Genomic DNA, 21994 nt, shown 5'->3' with positions numbered 1-21994 from the left:
GCAAAACCAGCATTAGCTGGCGCTATGGCGCCGTTTCCTTGGATGCAGCATATCAATTCTTTTTTTCGCTGCGGCCTTGATCCTCTCTATGGGAGAGCTGGACGCAATGGAAAAGCATGTGGCTAAGCCGCTCCAAAACCCGAGGCTAAGTCCTGTAGGTTTTGAAGCTGCACTTATCCCGCAAAAATCTGGCAGTTTTTTGCTGCGGCAAAACCGTGAAGCCGTCCTGAGGAAACCCAGCATTATGGTGTGAGAAGAAGACAACACAATATGATTAAAAAGAGCATCGCTATTAAGGTATTGTGCTTTACTGCCAAGGACTTTTAGTTCGGGTCATTATATCGGTGGTCAGGAGTCCTATGCGTCACCAAGATTTCTGGTTCCATCTATTTTAGGCCGGCTGCACACGACCGGGTCTGATTGCAGATGTGGATCCTGCACCATGACCTGCCCTGTGCCCGGCCGGTGACACCGTGTACCTGTCTCTTCATCTTCTATTTTGTACTGCGGATAGTTCGTGCGTGTCGACATCAGACACGTGCACTACAGTTTTTTATACCTCTGCTTTCCCCGCATCACCGCCTAGCAAGGACACGGGAGCGGACAATGTGAGCGGACATGCGAATGTTCTATTGGCTTGAATTGGTGCAGAATGCTGTGGATTGTCCGTGCAGGAGGCGACTGCAGATTCCGTAATTCAAACCCCATTATGTGCACAGCAGAGCCCGGTTATGGACCTATTTGGCAATATGGCTATAAATTCCTTAGTACAAAGGTTTATAGCCCCTGTACACTATTGTGCACGTCTGTCGGGAACGGTATACATGGAAACATTCTCCAAGAAGCTGTAATCTTGTCATGTGAATGAGCCCCAAGAGAACCAGGGAGTTTAAAGGGCTTTTTCTCTGCTTTGGAGTTTTTAGGAAGAACTGTTAAAAAGGCCTTGGTGACTGGAGTTAGGGTCCTTTTACACAGTGATGATCATTTCTGCGCTTTTAGGGTAAATGCACACAGGCGGAAATTCTTCAGCGGGATTTCCCACAGAATTTCCGCTCGTGCACGCTGCCATAAGATTGCATTAGATAATGCAATTCTATGCAGACTGCCGCGATTTGACCAAGTGAAAACCCGCGCGGTAAACAAATCGTGTCACCTCTGGCGCGCCGCCTCTGCTCTGCACATGTGCCGGCTGGGCGGAAGACGGCACACAGCAGAGCGGAATAGACGCTGGAGGAGGTGAAACGCGGGGGTCACTGCAGGAGCACGGCTCGCATCCCACTGTGAGAATTCTCGCAGCGGAATCCGACCCAGCGGTCTGCATGAGGCCTGATCATCGCTCAGTGAATGGAGGTGTAGGCAGCTGGGGATCTTTCCGGCCCATCTGCCTCTATTCACAGTAAATATGCAGTAATTCATAAATGTCGGTGCATGCACGTACACTGAACGATAAGTGCCAAAATACTCACCAATCTACTACAACACCCAGACAGATGGAAATATCTAACAAGTTAGTACACACAAGGGATTGTATTTTGGCCAGAATATGTAAGCCCACAAGCCCACGTCCTCTAGATGGCGACAGGCAGTAACACACACTGAACTGGACAATTCACACCTAATGTGTAAACACCTACATACAGACTTTGAACATGTCACTGTTCACACCAACGAAGAGACAAGGGAATCCTACCCAGAACCTCATGTGTGCAATAACACCAAAGCAGAACATGCATGATGCCAAGCTCCACAGTTCTGAGAGGGAATGATATAAATGACAAATGACTAGAACCCTCTAGTAAGAGGGGCTGGTATATATGTGCAACAGACCGGTGGAGGTTGGCTAGCTGGAGCAATACACAACCAGCCAGCTCAATCATCCCACACCTGTGGAAATGTGCTGCTGGAAACCCGTAGCACTACAGGTCCCAGTAGCACAACATGACAGACACATATCGGTGTCAATGTATGTAATTCCTGCACTTCTGTATAGTAGTGCATTAGAAAGCCTATGAGGTTAGTAGAGGCTGAGCCTCCTCGGCCACAGACCCGGAGGCTACATCCAAGCTTCAGGGTTCCATAGCAACCCATTGAGACCTCGTAATCACATTACGGGGGTCCAATAGGTGACAGAGGGAGCCCCCTTCCTTTATCTGCCTCTTATATTCCGCCGTTACACTGCAACGTGCAAAGAGTTAAATAGCGTGTAACAAAAGGTATCTTCAGTCCCCACTGTTAGAACAAGTGCTCAGCCATTATCTGACAGCTGAGCACCTGCTCCCTCTGGCAGAAGAGACCTGCGACAGACTTCTAATGCAGCGCCATATTTCTACAGCGCTGAAGAAAAAAAAGAGCTTTAAACGACCGCATCTGGAAGCGGGAATGCTGCATAATTTGCCACATTCCACAGCATTTCCGCCAAGTATAAACATAACCTAAGTCAGCTTAAGGTATCCTGCAGAGTGGCATCAATAGTAATAGTGCTTGCCCTATATCAGCCCCAGTAGTGATAGTGTCCCCCACAATGGCCTCAGTAGTAATATTGTCCCCCATAATGGCCTCAGTAGTAATCTTGTCCCCCACAGTGGCCTCAGTAGTAATAGTGTCCCCCACAGTGGCCTCAGTAGTAATAGTGTCCCCTATATCAGTTCCAGTAGTAATAGTGTCCCCTATATCAGCCCCAGGAGTAATAGTGACCTCCACAGTGGCTTCAGTAGCAATAATGTCACCTTTATTGGCCCCAGCAGTAACAGTAGCCTCCACAGTGGCCTCATTAGTAATACTGTCCTCTGTATTGACATCAGTAGTAATAGTGACCCCCACAGAGGCCTGAGTAGTAATACTGTCCCCTGTGTTGGCCTCAGTGGTAATAGTGACCCTCATAGTGGCGTCAGTAGTAAAAGTGTCCGCTACATCAGCCTCAGTAGTAATAGTGTCCCTTATATCAGCCCCAGTAATAATAGTGACACCCACAGTGGCTTCAGTAGCAATAATGTTATATATATATATATATATATATATATATATATATATATATATATATATATTGGCCGCAGCAGTAATACTGTCCTCTATATTGACATCAGTAGTAATAGTGACCCCCACAGAGGCCTGAGTAGTAATACTGTCCCCTCTACTGTCGCGCTTAGTAATAACAGTGACCCTCAGTAGTAATACTGTCCCCTGTATTGGTCTCAGTAATAATAGTGACTCCCCACAGTGGCCTCAGTAATAACAGTGACCCGCACAAAGGCCTCAATAGTAATACTATTACTGCTGAGGCTGATACAGGGGACACAATGATTAATGAGAATGTTTAGAATTGTAAGAATCATAAGATTTTTTGGTGACCTTTAAAAAAGAAAAGAATTGGTCACTAATTGTATTAAAAAAAAAAAATCCCTAAAATCCTATATTTTCATACTGATCATCAACCTAACTTTTCCTGTTCTGTACGGAAAACTTTTCAGCAGTCACTATTATCACAGGCAGGATTGCAATGAAAGGTAACACCTACAATACATGTAGATAAAACAGGGTGTACCATTTAAAATAGGTAATGGTCACAGCTCACCTCTTCCCCCTCCCTGCGAAATTACCATTGAACATGTCAAAGCACATGTCTAGAACAGTCTCCCATAGAAGCAATGAGTCCCTTCCTGTCCGTTGTGTAAATGATCCATGAGGCTGCTGTAAAGCGTATCTCTAAATGCTGTTGAATGCAGAATGGGCGGCCCCATAGTCATGTACTGATAATAGAATTGAAGAAAAATCTACAAATCGGAAAATAAAAACAGATTACAAAAATAAAATGTGCTATTATCGAGTTTTAATTAGTAAAACCCTTTAAGGAACAGGCTGTTATGCACTAAGGGTGCAGCTGTGCTGGGGGAAAAGATGGCTAGAAGGCTGGAGGAGTGTTTAAACTAGGGACTGGGGGGGAGGGCAAAATGAGAAATAGTGGGGTAGCCAGTGTAATTAGCGATCTGGGTCCAAGCAAAGGGAATGGGGGACGAGCAGGGGGTGGGGTTAGTACAGTTAGAACTGATAGATCAGCCATAAGTACGAATAGCAACAAAACAAATTTAAAAAACAAAAAAAATGATATAAATTGTATGATCACGAATGCACGAAGTCTGATCGGTAAAGTGGGCGAGCTTGAAGCAAGAATGACTGATGAAAGTTATGACATAGTCGGAATTACTGAAACATGGCTTGATGATAAGTGCGATTGGGCGGTGAATTTGCAGGGGTACAATCTCTTCAGAAGAGACCGAAGGAACCAGAAAGGGGGAGGGGTATGTCTGTACGTTAAATCGAACTTGAAGCCGAGGCTACGGGAGGATATAGGGGTAGGAGACGAACAGGTGGAATCTCTGTGGGTAGAAATACAGGGAGGAAAAAATAACAAAATCCTGATAGGGGTCTTCTATCGACCACCAAAAGCAACAGAAGAAACTGAAGACCTACTACTAAGGCAGATAGAAGAGGTGTCAAAACGAAACAAAGTAATTATCATGGGGGACTTTAATTACCCAGATATAACATGGGAGAACGAAACCTGCAAATCTCACAGGGGTGATAAGTTCTTGAGAGTAATTAAAGACAATTACCTGAACCAACTTGTGCAGGAACCAACAAGAGGGAGGGCCATTCTGGACCTAGTGCTAACTAACAAACCGGACCGAATAAAGGGGGTACAGGTTGAGGGGCACTTGGGGAACAGCGACCACAATATAATCAACTTCCAACTGTCAATCAATAGGAAGCCTTATCAGGGAGAGACAAAGAAACTAAATTTTAGTAAAGCAAAATTTGATGAGCTTAGAACTGCTATCGGTAACATTAATTGGGACAACATCCTCAAAAATATCAGTACGGAGGAAAAATGGGAAAAGTTCAAAAGGATCCTAATCACCTCATGTGAGCAGTTCATTCCCTTTAAAAATAAAAGAAACTCAACTAAAAGGAAACCAATGTGGCTCGACAAGACTGTACGAGGGGCAATAAACGAAAAGAAGAAAGCGTTCAAACTACTAAAGCAAGAAGGCAGCGAAGAAGCGCTAAAATCATACAGGGAAAAAAACAAAATATGCAAAGATACGATCAAAACTGCCAAGGAGGAAGCAGAAAGACGGATCGCAAAAGAGAGCAGAAACAACCCGAAGCTATTTTTCAACTACATAAACAGCAAAAGGATTTGCAGGGAGAGCGCTGGCCCTTTAAAAAACAATGCAGGAGAAATCATTGATGATGACGAAGGGAAAGCAAATCTACTAAACAGCTTCTTCTCAAGTGTGTTCACCAAAGAAAAGGAAATGCCACACGAGATGCAGGGGAATAAAACGAACCCCTTACAAAATATCTCATACCTAACGCAGGAGGAGGTGCGGAAGCGTCTAAAGAAAACTAAAATTGATAAATCACCGGGCCCAGATGGATTACACCCAAGGATACTAAAGGAACTAAGTGACGAGATAGCTAGGCCGCTATACCTAATATTTCTAGACACTATCAAGACCGGAGTAGTACCATTGGACTGGCGCATTGCCAATGTGGTTCCAATTTACAAAAAAGGGAGCAAAAGTGAGCCTGGTAACTACAGGCCAGTAAGTCTCACTTCAGTAACGGGAAAAATTTTCGAGGGGATTCTGAGAGACGCCATCGATGAGTACCTCAAGGAGATTAAGGGAATAACTCCTCACCAGCATGGATTCATGAAGGGTCGCTCATGTCAGACAAATCTGATCAGTTTCTACGATGAAGTAAGCTCTAAGCTGGACCAGGGAGAATCTATTGATCTTGTATATCTGGACTTCTCTAAAGCCTTTGACACCGTGCCACATAATAGGCTAATATACAAAATGAGGCAGCTCGGACTGGGCGAAAACGTGTGTAAGTGGGTAAAAAATTGGCTCAACGATAGAAAGCAGAGGGTGGTAATAAATGGTTCGTACTCTGATTGGACCACAGTCGCTAGCGGGGTGCCACAGGGTTCAGTATTAGGCCCCACTCTGTTCAACATATTTATTAATGACCTGATAGAGGGGCTGCACAGCAAAATATCAATATTTGCAGATGACACAAAATTATACAATATAATTAATGCAACGGAGGACAATGTGCGGCTACAAACGGACCTGGATAAGATGGGGGCTTGGGCAGAAAAATGGCAAATGAAGTTCAATGTTGAAAAATGTAAGACTATGCACATGGGCAGGAGGAACGGATGTCACAAATATTCACTTAATGGGGTACCGCTGGGGAAAAGTGATATGGAAAAGGATCTAGGGGTATTAGTGGATAATAGACTAAACTGGAGTAACCAATGCCAGTCAGCTGCTGCAAAGGCAAATAAAGTCTTGGGGTGCATTAAAAGAGGTATAGGGGCGAAGGACGAGAACATTATCCTTCCATTATATAAGGCACTTGTCAGGCCTCACATGGAATACTGCGTACAATTCTGGACACCGGTGCTCAGGAAAGATGTCACAGTGCTTGAAGGGGTTCAAAGAAGGGCAACTAAACTGATACATGGAATGACGGGACTGGAATACCCACAGAGGCTATCCAAATTGGGACTATTTACTCTAGAAAAAAGAAGGTTAAGAGGCGACCAAATAACCATGTATAAGTACATGAGGGGACAACACATGGATCTCTCCCGCGATCTGTTTACACCCAGGACCACGACGGTAACAAGAGGACATCCGCTACGATTAGAGGAAAGTAGGTTTCATCACCAACATAGAAAGGGGTTCTTTACTGTAAGAGCAGTTAGACTGTGGAACTCTCTACCGGAGGAAGTGGTGATGGCAAAATCGATAGAGGAGTTTAAAAGGGGACTTGATGTCTTTCTGGAGAAGAAGTATATTACAGGATATAAATATTAGGTTAAGGGTCAATCCTGGTATACAGGCAGGTAGGAACTATTAGGGGTTGATCCAGGGAACAGTCTGATTGCCATTAGGGAGTCGGGAAGGAATTTTTCCCCCAAAAGGGCTAATTGGCTTCTGGCCCTGGGGTTTTTTGCCTTCCTCTGGATCAACACAGTAGGATAGACAGGCTGGACTAGATGGACAATGTCTTCATTCGGCCTTACATACTATGTTACTATGTTACTATGTTAGGGACTGCACACTTTTTAAAGAATTTACCCATGTGCTGGTTTTACTGCCCTATTGTTTTTCCTTCAGCTACCAACATAATTTTTCCCCTGACATATGGGGCTATTTTTATATCTTTTTTCAATGACTTTTTTTTCTATTTTTTTTGTTTTATTGGCGGTAAAAATCTAAAAAAAAAGATTTTTTGAAATTTATACCTGTTTTTTTCTTAGTTTATTTACGCTAAAATAAAGTACAGGAATGGGTTCCTCATTTTGCTTTGGATGTTTAGATATATATTTTTTGTATAGCTTCGGATTACAGGATGCATACGATGACGGTTTGGGTTGGTGTCGGCTTTGGGTCATTTTCTTTTTTACGTGTATAATTTTATTGTATTGTTTTGTCTTTTTTTACCAATTTTTAAAATAATTTTTGTTTACCATCTATGATAGCCATGACGTCGTTTTCACGACCGGCGGATATATGCTACCATCTGAGCTGTCTTCCACTTTCCCTCCCCCTCCCCGACTCACTGCCTCTCCTCTCCTCCGGCTGTTTGCAATGGCTGTGGAGAACAGGTGGGGAGGGGGCAGCAGCTTAGCTCCACCTCCGTCTCACCCCTCCCATTGCAAACAGTCAGAAGGGAGTAGAGATGTAGAGAGCTGTTGAGAGGGAGGAAAAGAAGAAGAAAGCTCAAATGGTAGTGTATATCGCCGGCCGTGAAAACGGCGGCCGATATACGCTCCTGTGAATTTTTTTTGCTCGTACCAATGGTAAAGATTAAAAATATTGCAGCAGGTTCTATTTTGAGTGATTTTGTTCAAGAATGCCCACTATTTTCTGTGGGTGCATGAAAAAAAGGCCTCTGGCTTCCATGACACCTGGACGGCTCCAGCTACGATTGTCAGAGCAGAGGTGTATTCTAAAGTGATAATGCGCTAAAGGTCAGTTTATTTGACGGTCACTTACCTTGCAACCTTTGCATCACATCTGCAATGTCCCTGGTGCTTCTGTTCGCGAGCCATGAGGTGGCCATGTTGACTCTTCAGGGTATCCTTAGCTATAGGAATGTTGACTCCAAGTTTAGCTCTTAAGATGTCACACAATATCTTGCACGGCTCTCCTGAAGCATGCTCTACCTCCTATTCCCACTAGGCGGCTGATGCTTGAGTCACTGGCACCAAAACAACAGCAGACCACTCACGACTGCGCTGCCGCTTTCAATCTCTTCTCATGGGTCCTGTCCTTAAGCTGCCTGAAAAGACACAGAGGTAGGATTTAGAAGAGACTTGCATGCTTTCTTGCAATGCTAAAACCTGTAATCTCATTAGCAATTCCGACAAAGATTGGCAGGCCAGGATATGCAGTATTATTTGTGCCAAGCAGACAGTTACTGTTGAAAGCGCATTTCCTGCAGCCGCGGTGTATAGAGTGAAATATCCGTAAATATAGTCATCCGTGTGAGCGATGCGCCAGTACTTTATATATCGAAGACGTAACTGCTACTTAGTACTATCCAAGATGCTTCTAATATACTCTAACCCCGGACTTGTACGAAAGGCAACAAAACCATCAGCAAGAACACTATAAACGTTCTAAACAGGTAAATGCTGTATAATGGGTTTAATCATTTCAAGCCTAATGCCCTCTAAGATGATTAAATACTGCACACATATATAAACCTAGGGTGTGAGAGCAGTGATCCCCGTAGAGGGACTGTCCATATAGCTGCTGTATGATCCGCGCCGGGAAAAGTCATTCTACACGCCAATATCCCGGTCTTCTGCTGTGTTAGGGCATGTAAGGGGTGTAAAAGACATTAAAGACCTCTCTGCAGGAAGATATGGGTAACTTCTAAGATATGATTAAAGGGAATGTCCTAGGGATAAAGAATAAGCATCTGATTGGCAAGGGTCTGACTGCATGATCCCAACGATCAAGAAATTAGGAACTTTCACATGTCCATGAATGTTCGGACCGGTGGTCATGTGTGTGCACTACCTCTCCATTCATGACAGCCAAAGATAGTAGAGCAATTGGCTTGTCGATGTGACTACCACAGCCATGTGACCACTACAACCAATCACTGGCCTCGGCAGTCATGCTAGCATGTATGGCACATGAGCACTGAGGCCTCGGATTGGCTGAGGTTGTTAACCAGAAGTATAGTGCATCACTGCACCAGGAGAATAAAGAATGGCTGGGACCCCAGGAGCATCGGCACCAGAGTGCTGGGTGATTTAACGGAAGTGTAATGATTGCTATTTTTATAACATTTTACTGTTAGCTTTATTTCTTAAACTCTTGGACAATCCCTTTAAGAGACTGCAAAAGTGAAATTGACCAAACATAAACCCCTGACTATAATCTCTATGGATGTCATAGAAGGTGGCTCCCGGCTCCGGATCCTTCTGTATGTGTGTCGCTCTATAAGACCAATTTCTGCATTGGCAGCACAACCCATAAATACATGACATTACCGGGCATCAGAGCAGCCGGATCAGGGCTGATCACTATTGATTTCTATTAAAAAAAAAGGGATGGTCTACCGGAGACAGATGTTTTAAAATTGAACACCTTCACCATAAAGGGCGTATATATACGCCCTCCTGGGGAAGGTTTGTGTGGAGCGGGACTGGGAGCCAATTTCACTCCAGAGATGGTGTACACCGACTATTTTTGACAGCTGATAATTCACCACAACTGCCATGATCAGCGTGAGCGCTAACACCGACGGTTAACCCTATAAATATCCAATCGGAGATTGAGAGTCCCGAACGGTGCCCTCGTGATGAGATTGCGAGGTGCTGTTCGCTTGTCATGGCAGCCCAAGGCCTTTTGAAGCCCTCAGGGCTCCCTGTGGCCTGTCATAATAGAATGCTGATAAAAATACCATATACAGCAATAAGTTTTCCATCAAATGTTAAAGTCGATTAAACAACCTCAAGTTCAAGTACCCTAAGGGGACAAAAAAAAAATTATTGTAAAAAACATACTAAAAGTTAAAAAAAAACAACTTTTCTTGTATTTATAATTAAAAAATACAAGCAAAAAAAAAACCCCCAAATATATTTGGTACCGCCGCTAATGTAAAAGTCTGATCTAAAAAATTATGCATTATCTATCCTGCAGGGTGGACGCGGTCAGAAAAAAGAAATTACACAATGCCACAATTGCGCCTTTTTGGTCACTCTATGTCCAAGAAAAATCACTCTGCATTTCATCTAACATTTTATTAACTTGTGTGAATGCACTGGGGAATAAACCTTTTAACAGATTTGCTTTCTCCCCATCACCCTCTACCATTCTTACAGGGCCTACACATTCCATTTTAATCTTTTTATATACTGTTTATAGGAGAAGGGGCTAATAGATCCATTTTGGTGCACAGATAAATTATTGATTTACTTGTACTTGTAACACATAATCGTGTTATTACTAGTTGGGAATATTACCAGACTTGGCAGTCCTGGAGGTCACTGTTTGGCCTCAACCCATTAGTCCAGCCGTGAATCAACTCATCCACTCGCTGACGATTTGTGTCAGTGGTCGCAGTTGATGGTCTCCCACTGTGTGGTTTGTCTTCAGTGCTGGTTTCACCTTCTGTAAACCTCTTCATCCACCTGTGAACATTCCTCTTGTCAATGGTGTCATTCTGCAGCCTTTTGTGGATGTCGGACAGCCTTCATCCCTCCTTCATCAAGAACTCTATGACGGCACGTTGTTTCTGTTTGGAATCCATTACTGACCTGCAAGGAAGAACAAGATTCTGAAGCCCCCGTATAGAGGAAGAGTCCCTCCAACTACATGTGCAAGTTGAACAATCTACATCAATTAATAAAGAATTTATGACCACTTCTGCACTTTCGGTACAGCCCGCAGATATATATACGTTTTTTTTTTTCTTTACTAATTTTAATAATAAAATGTCTTCTTTAATAATATAGTATTTTCTGTTGCCGTCTTCTCACCGCCATAACCTTTTTATCTCTTAAAAAGCCGAGTCACAAGTATAGATCCGTGACGGGAGGTGAAACGTTTTAAAAATCTTTTACGTGATCGCCGTTATCCATTGGATAGCAGCGACCATGTGACCAAGGACCACGGCCCCCTGTGGCATCTCCAGACTCTCGGCAACGTTTCGTAGCCAAGAGCGGGGGGATTTTATATTATCCCGGCTTTTGTGCATGCGCCCGCTATTTTGGCGACAGGCACGTCCGCAACAGCCAGGGTAAGGTCCACATATAAATCCGAGGGCCGATCGTAATCTCATCTCCCCTCACGGACATAATCCATGACGGGAGAGCTTTTCTTTTACACCTTTTTTAAACTTTTACATGGTCGCTGTTATCCATTGGATAACAGCAATGAAGTGACCGGGAACCACATACAGCAGCTTCCGGTGACAGCTCTGTGCTTTTGACTACTCATACTATGATCATGGGTTATTCGGGCGATACTGGCGATCGTGTGACTGTGGGAAGGGGGCTTCCTGCGGCCCCCCCATGACAGCTCCAGGTTGTCGGTTACCTCCGGGAGCTGGCAGCCAGGAACTGCGACGTCCAGAGCCTGCAGGGCTTTAATCCCCAGAGGAAGCATGTTTTTACGTCCCCGGGAATTACAGCTCACTTAGGCAGGACGTAAAAACACTATGGAGTGGTCAGATTAGCATTAATTGTGAAAACATGTCTCTAAAAATTACCAAAGAAGTATTTTAGTCAACTTAACTTCCCAGCAGAGGATAGGATAGGAATTCTTCACTTTCACCCCAAAACATTCATAGCCACAGTGTTGTAAAAGTGCTTGGGCTTCGCTATCGCGTTTCAAGTCATACAGGTGTCACATGGGTGTATTATTATTGTGCATGCGCACTTCTCCTATATGCAGCTCGCGATGTCGTTAGCCTATTGACTTGTATTGGATCGCTCACATCTGCGGGTTTTCACACGTGTATTACTGGTGCAGAGAATAAATCCACAGCATGTTCTATCTGGACGTGTATTACGTGTGCGTGGGGATTGGCGGGCGCAGCGAGTATGAATGTCACTGTGTGAGCCCGGCCATATACTCAGCATACACAAAGGGGTCGTATGACATTAAAACACGAACAGCGCAACGGCTTTCTTAGGCTGGGTTCGCACAGGGCGGATTTCTCAGAAATCTTGTCCACACGGGACAGCGAATCCGTCGCGGCAAAGCCGGCAAAAGCCGGTACTGCGGCGCGGATTCGCCGGCCAGGCCGCGGGTTTTGAAGCAGCGCTTTTCCCGGAGGAAATCTCACGTTTTTTCGCTGCAGCCAAACCGCGAGTTTTTCGCCGGGAATCCGGCATGTGAGAACCCAGCCTTACATTACAGGACCCTGAGGGGCGGAATACGGCAGGATTACTTCATGTCCCTAAACTGTTGATCTAATTCCATGCTAGTCATCATACCCGCTCAGCTCCATGCCAGCCCTCACACCCCCCTCACCTCCATGCCAGCCCTCATATCGCCCTCACGTCCATGCCAGCCCTCATAGCCCCCTCACCTCCATGCCAGCCTTCATACCCCCTCTCATCTCCATGCCAGTCCTCACACACCTGAACTCCATGCCAGCCCTCCTACCCCCTCACCTCCATGCCAGCCCTCATACTCCTCTCACCTCCATGCGAGCCCTCATACCCCCCTCACCTCCATGCCAGCCCTCATACACCCTCACCCCCATGCCAGCCCTCATACCCCCCTCACTTCCATGCCAGCCCTCCTACCCCCTCACCTCCATGCCATCCCTCACACCCCCCTCACCTCCATGCCAGCCCTCATATCCCCCTCACCTCCACGGCAGCCCTCATACCCCCCTCACCTCTATGCCAGCCCTCATATCCCCCTTACGTCCATGCCAGCCCTCATAGCCCCCTCACCTCCATGCCAACCTTCATACCCCTCTCATCTCCATGCCAGTCCTCACACACACCTGAACTCCATGCCAGCCCTCCTACCCCCTCACCTCCATGCCAGCCCTCATACTCCTCTCACCTCCATGCGAGCCCTCATACCCCCCTCACCTCCATGCCAGCCCTCATACACCCTCACCTCCATGCCAGCCCTCATACCCCCCTCACTTCCATGCCAGCCCTCCTACCTCCTCACCTCCATGCCATCCCTCACACCCCCCTCACCTCCATGCCAGCCCTCATATCCCCCTCACCTCCACGGCAGCCCTCATACCCCCCTCACCTCCATGCCAGCCCTCATACCCCCCTCACCTCCATGCCAGCCCTCATACCCCTCTCACCTCCATTCCAGCCCTCATACTCCCCTCACCTCAATGCCAGCCCTCATACCCCCTGACCTCTCTGACAGCCCTCACACCCCCTCGTGCAGGGCTTCCCTCCGCAGCCTCCTCTCCTCAGGCAGCCTTGTGTTGTGGCTGACAGTCCTGCTCCTTGGTAACCAAGTACAACAACTAGTCCGGGCTGCATGCTGACTAGACCAACTTGTTACCCCCGTGCCGTACGGCTGACATGTCCTCCCGACCCCCATGCACACATACAGTATATACACACAGCAGTCTGTCTGTCTGTCTGTCAGGATACACACGATATATCACAGCTCATCCTCCCGTCTCCCCCGGCTTACCGTGTTTCCCGCCTGTGATAACTGCCGCATCCTCCTGTCAGCAGCCCGGCTCCCATCACCGGAGTAATGTCCTCCGTCCGAGACTGTAGCACTGAAGCGGAGAGTCAGGCAGCCGAGGAGGAGGGCTCTGCTCTGTCACCAGCCTGGAGGATGTCACGACAGGGGCCGTCTACAGAATACATGTCCCGACAGACGGCTGCAGTCCCCTTCCCACGGCCGTTCACACACTGCGGCAGCGGCCCCCATTCTGTAGGGAAGCAGCTGGTGGCCCTATTGGGGCAGATGAAGAAGCCATGGCTGGTGGCTGAGGGTCCTGCGATGGCTGTTACCTCACAGCCTGTCTCAGGGCTAGTCACATGTCCGTATGTTTACCGCGTATTACATGGGATCTGTACGCCGTGCGATACGCGGTAACTCGACATCACTTACATTGCTGTACGCTTATCAGAAGGAACTGCGTAATACACAAGCACCATTAATACGTGAGTTAGAGCCCATTATTCTCTATGGCCAAGCATATATACGCGTATGTATATACAATTACATGCATACGGGCGGGGGGTATACGCATCATCACTAAGGGGAGTATAAAAAGACACAGGTGTGCTGCGCATGGCGGGGTGCGTGAGTACACAGTCATGTGCAGTAGGATTTTGCCGCCATATGCAGGGTCACAGCCGGCTCCACGCTGCGCTTTACACTTTTGGACGTGTGAGCCCGGCCTTAGAGCTTCTTCACACGACCATATGCAGAAAAACACTCGCCGCAGCGCATTATAGTGAATGAGGTATATTTGCGCTCGTGTCTGCGCGTAGTTCTGTACTTTGTGCGCACGCAGGGCCAGGTCACACGACACACCCCTCCGTGGATTAAAAAACCATTTAGCTTTATAAGCTCCAGATGTGTTGTATTCCCCGTGTTTTGCGCAGTGTTTCACGCTCCCTCTTGCGTATTTGCGCTCCTCCCATAGACTTCTCTGGGGGACTTTGCTGCACAAACCACAGGAAAATACAACAGTTCCTACTTTTGTCCAAGTACGCAAAATCCTCGTGCAAAACGCACTCATCGGAGTAAATACATTGACGTTCTATTACACCTATGCTTTAGGTACGCAAAAGCATGCGCAAATATGGTCATTATGTTGGCCATCGCTCCCAGGCCTGGCGTCAGCTGAAGGTCTCCCTCTCTTCCCTCAGGCGGCTGCAGCCTATCGGCCATGCTGGAGCCAAATGTATGAGCCCCCCAGGCAGGGCATCCCTCTCCAGGTAGTCGGAATAATGACAGCCCAGTTCCCTAAGGGCTCATGTCCACGGGCAAAAGAAGAATTAAAATCCGCAGCGGATTTTAACTCTTCTCCTGCCCGCGGATCCGCGTCCCATAGGGATGCATTGACCACCCGCGGGGTAGATAAATACCCGAGGATCGTCAATAAAATGGATTTTAAAAAAAATGGAGCATGAAAAAATCTGGACCATGCTCCATTTTCGTGCGGGTCTCCCGTGGGGACGGCTCCCGCGGGCTTCTATTGAAGCCTATGGAAGCCGTCCAGATCCGCGGGAGACCTAAAATAGGAATTTAAAAGAATTTACCCATCCGGAGCGGACCGGAAAGGTCTTCTATTCCTCACGGCCGGATCTTTCTTGCTTCGGCTCGGCGGATGTGCCCAGGGCATGCGCGCGGCACGCCGGCGACGTGCCGAGTTCATCCACCGGCCGAAAAAGAAGATCTGGCCGTGAGGAAGAGAAGACTTTCCCGAACCGCTCCGGATGGGTAAATTCTTTTAAATTCCTATTTTCAGCGCTCATGTCCGCAGGGCAGGAGGGACCCGCTGCAGATTCTCCATGGAGAATCCGTAGCGGGCCTAATTTTCCCCATGGACATGAGGCCTAAGGGCTCATGTCCACGGGCAAAAGAATTAAAATCCGCAGCAGATTTTAACTCTTCTCCTGCACGCGGATCCGCACCCCATAGGGATGCATTGACCACCCGCGGGGTAGATAAATACCCGAGGATCGTCAATAAAAGGGATTTAAAAAAAAATGGAGCATGAAAAAATCTGGACCATGCTCCATTTTCGTGCGGGTCTCCCGCGGGGACGGCTCCCGCGGGCTTCTATTGAAGCCTATGGAAGCCGTCCGGATCCGCGGGAGACCTAAAATAGGAATTTAAAAGAATTTACCCATCCGGAGCGGACCGGGAAGGTCTTCTATTCCTCACGGCCGGATCTTTCTTGCTTCGGCTCGGCGGATGTGCCCGGGGCATGCGCGCGGCACGCCGGCTACATGCCGAGTTCATCCACCGGCCGAAAAAGAAGATCCGGCCGTGAGGAAGAGAAGACTTTCCCGAACCGCTCCGGATGGGTAAATTCTTTTAAATTCCTATTTTCAGCGCTCATGTCCGCAGGGCAGCAGGGACCCGCTGCAGATTCTCCATGGAGAATCCGTAGCGGGCCTAATTTTCCCCATGGACATGAGGCCTAAGGGCTCATGTCCACGGGCAAAAGAATTAAAATCCGCAGCAGATTTTAACTCTTCTCCTGCACGCGGATCCGCACCCCATAGGGATGCATTGACCACCCGCGGGGTAGATAAATACCCGCGGATGGTCAATAAAAGTGATTTTAAAAAAAATGGAGCATGAAAAAATCTGGACCATGCTCCATTTTCATGCGGGTCTCCCGCGGGGACGGCTCCCGCGGGCTTCTATTGAAGCCTATGGAAGCCGTCCGGATCCGCGGGAGACAAAAATCAGATTTTACTCACCCGCTCCGTTTCTTCTCTTTGCCGCCGCGTCATCTTCTCTCAGTCGCGGCCGGATCATTTTGCTTCGGGACGGCGCATGCGCGGGGCACATCACCGAGGTCATTCTGCGCATCCGCCAGGCCGAAGAAAGAAGATCCGGCCGCGACGCAGAGAAGATGACGCCGCGGCGAAGGAAGTATCCGGAGCGTGCGGGAGGTGAGTTAATTCTGATTTATTCTGATTTTCAGCGCTCATGTGCGCGGGGCAGGAGGGACCCGCTGCAGATTCTCCATGGAGAATCCATAGCGGGCCTGATTTTCCCCGTGGACATGAGGCCTAAAGGTGCCTACAGGCGGAACGATTATCGTTCAAACAAGCGAAAGTGAATAAAAATCGTTCAGTCTAAACGCGAGCCAACGACTGGACGACAAACGATATTCATTCGCGTTTCATTCATTTTCTGCAGGCATATACGCCACCATCGGCTCCTTCACTTATTGTTCCGTTTACACAGACTGAATGATTCAACAATGGATCTACCTGTCTAAACAGAGAGCCCGAGAGCACGAGGCCGCGGTGACGCCATTCGCCCGGTCGAACAATAATATAATCGGCTCGTCTAAAAGGACCTGAAGACAACTTTATATTGAACAACCCGATAGCTAGGTTCAGTCTCCGGGGAACGGAGGTTGCAATTAGTTACAAACCCGCAACTAAAGAATAAGGCCAGTTTCACACGGCTGATAAGATCGGGTGAGATTTCTGCGTTGCAAGACGCACAAACATGAATCCCATTCATTTTAATAGGTTCATACACATGAGAGATATTATCCCACATGGCAGCACGGTGCTATGTGAGAAACAGATCGCAGCATGTTCTATCTGGCTGCGATATCGCCCATTGCTTATTGAAAGCAATGGGAGAACTCGGTCATCCTCCATTACAGCAGCGGCAGGAGATTCCTTCATCCTCTCGGGGAATCCCTTAAGATGTGGTGGGGAAATCCCTTCAGCCCTGACTGGGGTGAAGCGATTCCCTGCGGGGATGAAGGAATCCCCTGCTGCTGCTGTCACAGAGAATCTCCCAGAGTTCTCCCACTGCTTTCAATGGGGCTGGCGCTGCTGCCACATGAAAATGCCTCACATCCACAGGTCTTTCACATGACCTTCTGTAACTAGTGCTGCTTAGAGTATATACAAGATTACTACTTGTACCCATTAGGCCGTGTTCACATGGTTGGACCTCCTGTAACTAGTGCTGCATAGAGTATATACAAGATTACTACTTGTACCCATTAGGCCGTGTTCACATGGTTGGGCCTCCTGTAACTAGTGCTGCATAGAGTATATACAAGACTAGCTGATATACCTGGCTTTGCCCGAGTTAATTTGGTACTGGTGTTTATCTGGTGTTCACACGGAAAATCTTACGAAGTCGTGGTTACTTTAGAGTACTGAAGAAAAACATATGTTCACCATTTTGCATAGTTCTCTGCGTTACCCAGGAAACACCACGTGGAGGAAACCATGCGACGTTTCCTTTATATAAAATGTCATCAGGAAGTGAGAGAATTAGATTACGTACATAAAATTTGGACACTATTTCTTTTGCGCTTACAATTGACTAATCGAGTTGGGACCCATTAACTTTTCATATTTATGACACAATCAATGCTTGTGTCAAATTTCATGTTTTTATGACATTGGGAAGTGAGAGATTTTCATTATCTACGTAAAATTTGGACGCTAATTCTTTTGCGCATAGAATTGAATAATGGTGTTGGGACCCATTAGCTTTTCCTGTTTATGACATAATCAATGCTCGTGCCAAATTTCCCATTTCTATGACACCGGAAAGTGAAAAAATTACATTCCGCATGAAAAATTTTGAAGCCAATTCTTTTGCGCTAGAATTGAATAATCGAGTTGGGACCCATTAGCTTTTCCTATTTATGTCATAATCAATGCCCGTGCCAAATTTTAAGTTTCTATGACATTGGGAAGTGACAGATTTAGATTATGTACGTAAAATTTCGACGCCAATTCTTTTGCGCTAGAATTGAATAATCGAGTTGGGACCCAATTACTTTTCCTATTTTGGAGATAATCTATGCTCATGCCAAAATTCATGTTTCTACGATATCGGGAAGTTGGAGAACTTTTGGCGAGTCAGTCAATCAGTCAGTGAGTCAGTGAGTCAGTGAGTCAGTGAGGGCTTTCAGCTTTATATATATAGATTACTACTTGTACCCATTAGGCCGTGTTCACATGGTTGGACCTCCTGTAACTAGTGCTGCATGGAGTATATACAGCATTACTACTTGTACCCATTAGGCCGTGTTCACATGGTTGGACCTCCTGTAACTAGTGCTGCATAGAGTATATACAAGATTACTACTTGTACCCATTAGGCCGTGTTCACATGGTTGGACCTCCTGTAACTAGTGCTGCATAGAGTATATACAAGATTACTACTTGTATCCATTAGGCCGTGTTCACATGGTGGAATCTGCATTAGTCTGTGTGCACACCTACCGTGTGTGCAAGTTGCGCCCGAGTGATTGGGGTTTAACTTGCATCGGACAACACGCGGACACTTGTCCATGTGCTGTCGGACTCACTTGGATATAGCACATAGCCATGCATCAGCGTGATACGGACAGGAATAGAGCATGCGATGCGTTAGCGGTCCTCGTTAATCTGCATAGACCCATAGGCTATAATGGGGTCATGTGCTGCCCGGGATTTAACACGGACAGCACATGGCCCAAAGGCTTCATGGAAAGAAGAGAAGTGACATGTCCCTTGTTGTTGTGGATTCCGCAGCGGTGTATCCACATACAGACTGAATGCAAGTAGTTGGTGTGCGTACCTACGGCAGCTCTAATCCAGATCCATGTCAGAGATCTACCGTTAACATGCAGATTTATGCCATTGATTTCCATTGAAGTCCGTGTTGGATGTTTCTGACGCTGAATATGGCCTGACTACTGGAAGACGGGGAACAAGGGGTCTGGTGGGACAACCGTCATCGGTGGGGGGCATCAGGAGACGTCAGCAGCAGCAGGCACAAACTCTTCAGCTACTTGGTTTATGCAGGTTGAAAACAGACAAATATCCATCAAGTCCAACCTTACTAAGCGATTAAAATCACGCCCGCAAAACGTGACCAATGGTTTCACAAGCCGACATCCACAGAAGATCTGTACTTAGCTCTCCAAGATGTCTGGAACAACCTCCCTGCCGAGCTCTTTCAAAAACTGTGTGCAAGCGTTGTGAAGGTAAGGGGCCATCACACCAAATACTGATTTAGATTCCTCTCTTCACTCACTTTGCATTTTGGTTTTTGATGAAACTGAGAACACTTCTTCTCTTTCTGAAAGCATTCTCACTTTGCAGCATTTTTCACACCTGCCTAGGGTCTCCCTCATAGAGACATTTTTTACCACGACTAGAGCGGCGTTTTCAGCATCGCGGTATAGCGCTCCCATTGTTTTCGATTAGACCGCTCAGACAGCCGCTCGATTGCAGTGACTTTAAGCGTTTTAGCGCTGTGATTTTCGAGCGGGGTTTGTTCTATTTTTGAGCGTTTCGCGTTCCTCATCAAAACTAAAGTAAAATGCTGCAAAGCCCCGCAATATAAATCGTAGCGCTTACCACAACGCCTGTGTGAGGGAGGCCTGAAACTACTGTTGTTGTATGTGTTACATTAAGATTAGAGATGAGCGAGTGTACTCGGCCACGCCCTTTTTTCGCCCGAGCGCCGCGATTTTCGAGTACTTCCGTACTTGGGCGAAAAGATTCGGCAGGCGCCGTGTGTGAGTGGGGGGTTGCAGCGGGGAGTGGGGGGGAGAGGGAGAGAGAGAGGGCTCCCCCTGTTCCCTGCTGCTATCCCCCGCTCCGCCACGCCTCCCCCCGCCCCCCGGCGCCCCCCGAATCTTTTCACCCAAGTACGGAAGTACTTGAAAATCGCGGTGCTCGATCGAGTAATTACTCAAAACGAGTAGGTTCACTCATCTCTAATTAAGTTCAAAATGTTTGAGATTCTGAAACATGAAATGACTTGGAAGTTCTGACAAACACATATATCCCACATACAAAACACGAGGCACAGGGATTACAGAATAAGGCCGCGCTCACACCTGCGTGACGGTCAGTTCACGGTTTCCATTTTTAGAGGAGAGAAAGTGTAATAACACGAGAAAAAATGATTTATTACCCAAGTGATTTCAATGGGGTTTGAAAAATAACAGAAAGGCTTCTGTTTGCCTTCATTCTGTCAGGCCTACGTTTTTTAAACAGAAAAATCACGCTGCAGACTGCGCTATTTTATCATCCAAAGAAACGAAAATCTAATGAAATGGAAGCATACGGAAGCCTTTCTGCTTTATTGAAACCCCATTGGAATCAATGGGGAAAAAATGGATTCGTTGTTTTCTGTTTTATTTCAGTTTCTCTTCTCCAAAAATGGAGCAGAGAGACGGAAACCCTGAAGCGACCCCAACGCAGGCGTGACAGCAGCCTTATACTGCTAGAGAAGACATTTGTCACATCTTAGAGAAGCGATTCGAGGAGCATCTGAGACCTTCCGGAATCAGCAGTAGTAATACTATAATAATGCTGACTAGTAATACAAAGTATAAGGGCAGGATCAGAATCTCCATGATTTTGCTGTGATTTGGTGATAAATCCAGTCTCATGTAACACTATCTTGCTGCAGGTTTGTAGTATATAGCATCTTGTAAGATCCCCAATGAATATCCTTGGTAAGGGCCTCAACACACGGGCCGTTATGTGGCCGCATGATGGGACGATACGAAACCACTGATCACTGGTTTAGTTTCCACTACCGGGACGCTCGCATGTTGTGTGCAAGAAGAGTTACGGCAGGACCCGTCTTTTCACGCTCACACACACTGGCGCGAAGTTCGAAGAGTCAGAATATGTTGGGGTTTTTCTTGTTTTTTTTTAAAACCCCGCTTCATACGCTAGAACAACAGGAGCTAAAATAATTCATGCAGATTAAAAATCAGCTTCATCCCTTTTAGCAGTGATTACTTGTGTGCAGTGACCTCTTCTTCTGCTTGTGTAGAGCTTGTTGACCACTAGACGCCTCTAAGACACACAGGTTTTTCTTGGGATGTAAGAAGCTGGATGGTCATATTAAGGAATTGCCGACACCTGGACCGTTCTGACCAGACTGTTAGGAGGTGTTGGGACCAGTGGATGTGTAAGGGCACACAAGGGGACTGGGCTCAGGACCCCCTCGACAGACCACCAGTAGACAACATCATATGATCGTTCGACAAGTATGAGCAGTTCAAAGTGTTTCGTTGTCCGCCATCCAGAAACAGGTGACACCATCGTTAGACCCCTGCATCTGTTGTATCCATTTCCAGGTGTTTGGCTAAAGGACCTTTGGTCTCATGGCACACATGATGTGTACTGCCTTTGACACCCACCATCACCATTTGCAGTGGTGTTATGCACGATTAAACTGGATGCTACAAAGTGGATTCCAGTTGTCTT

The sequence above is a fragment of the Eleutherodactylus coqui genome, chromosome 3 (assembly GCF_035609145.1).
Source record: "Eleutherodactylus coqui strain aEleCoq1 chromosome 3, aEleCoq1.hap1, whole genome shotgun sequence".
Classification (NCBI taxonomy): domain Eukaryota; kingdom Metazoa; phylum Chordata; class Amphibia; order Anura; family Eleutherodactylidae; genus Eleutherodactylus; species Eleutherodactylus coqui.
The sequence above is the reverse complement of the archived record's forward strand: the minus strand, read 5'-3'. Positions refer to the sequence as shown.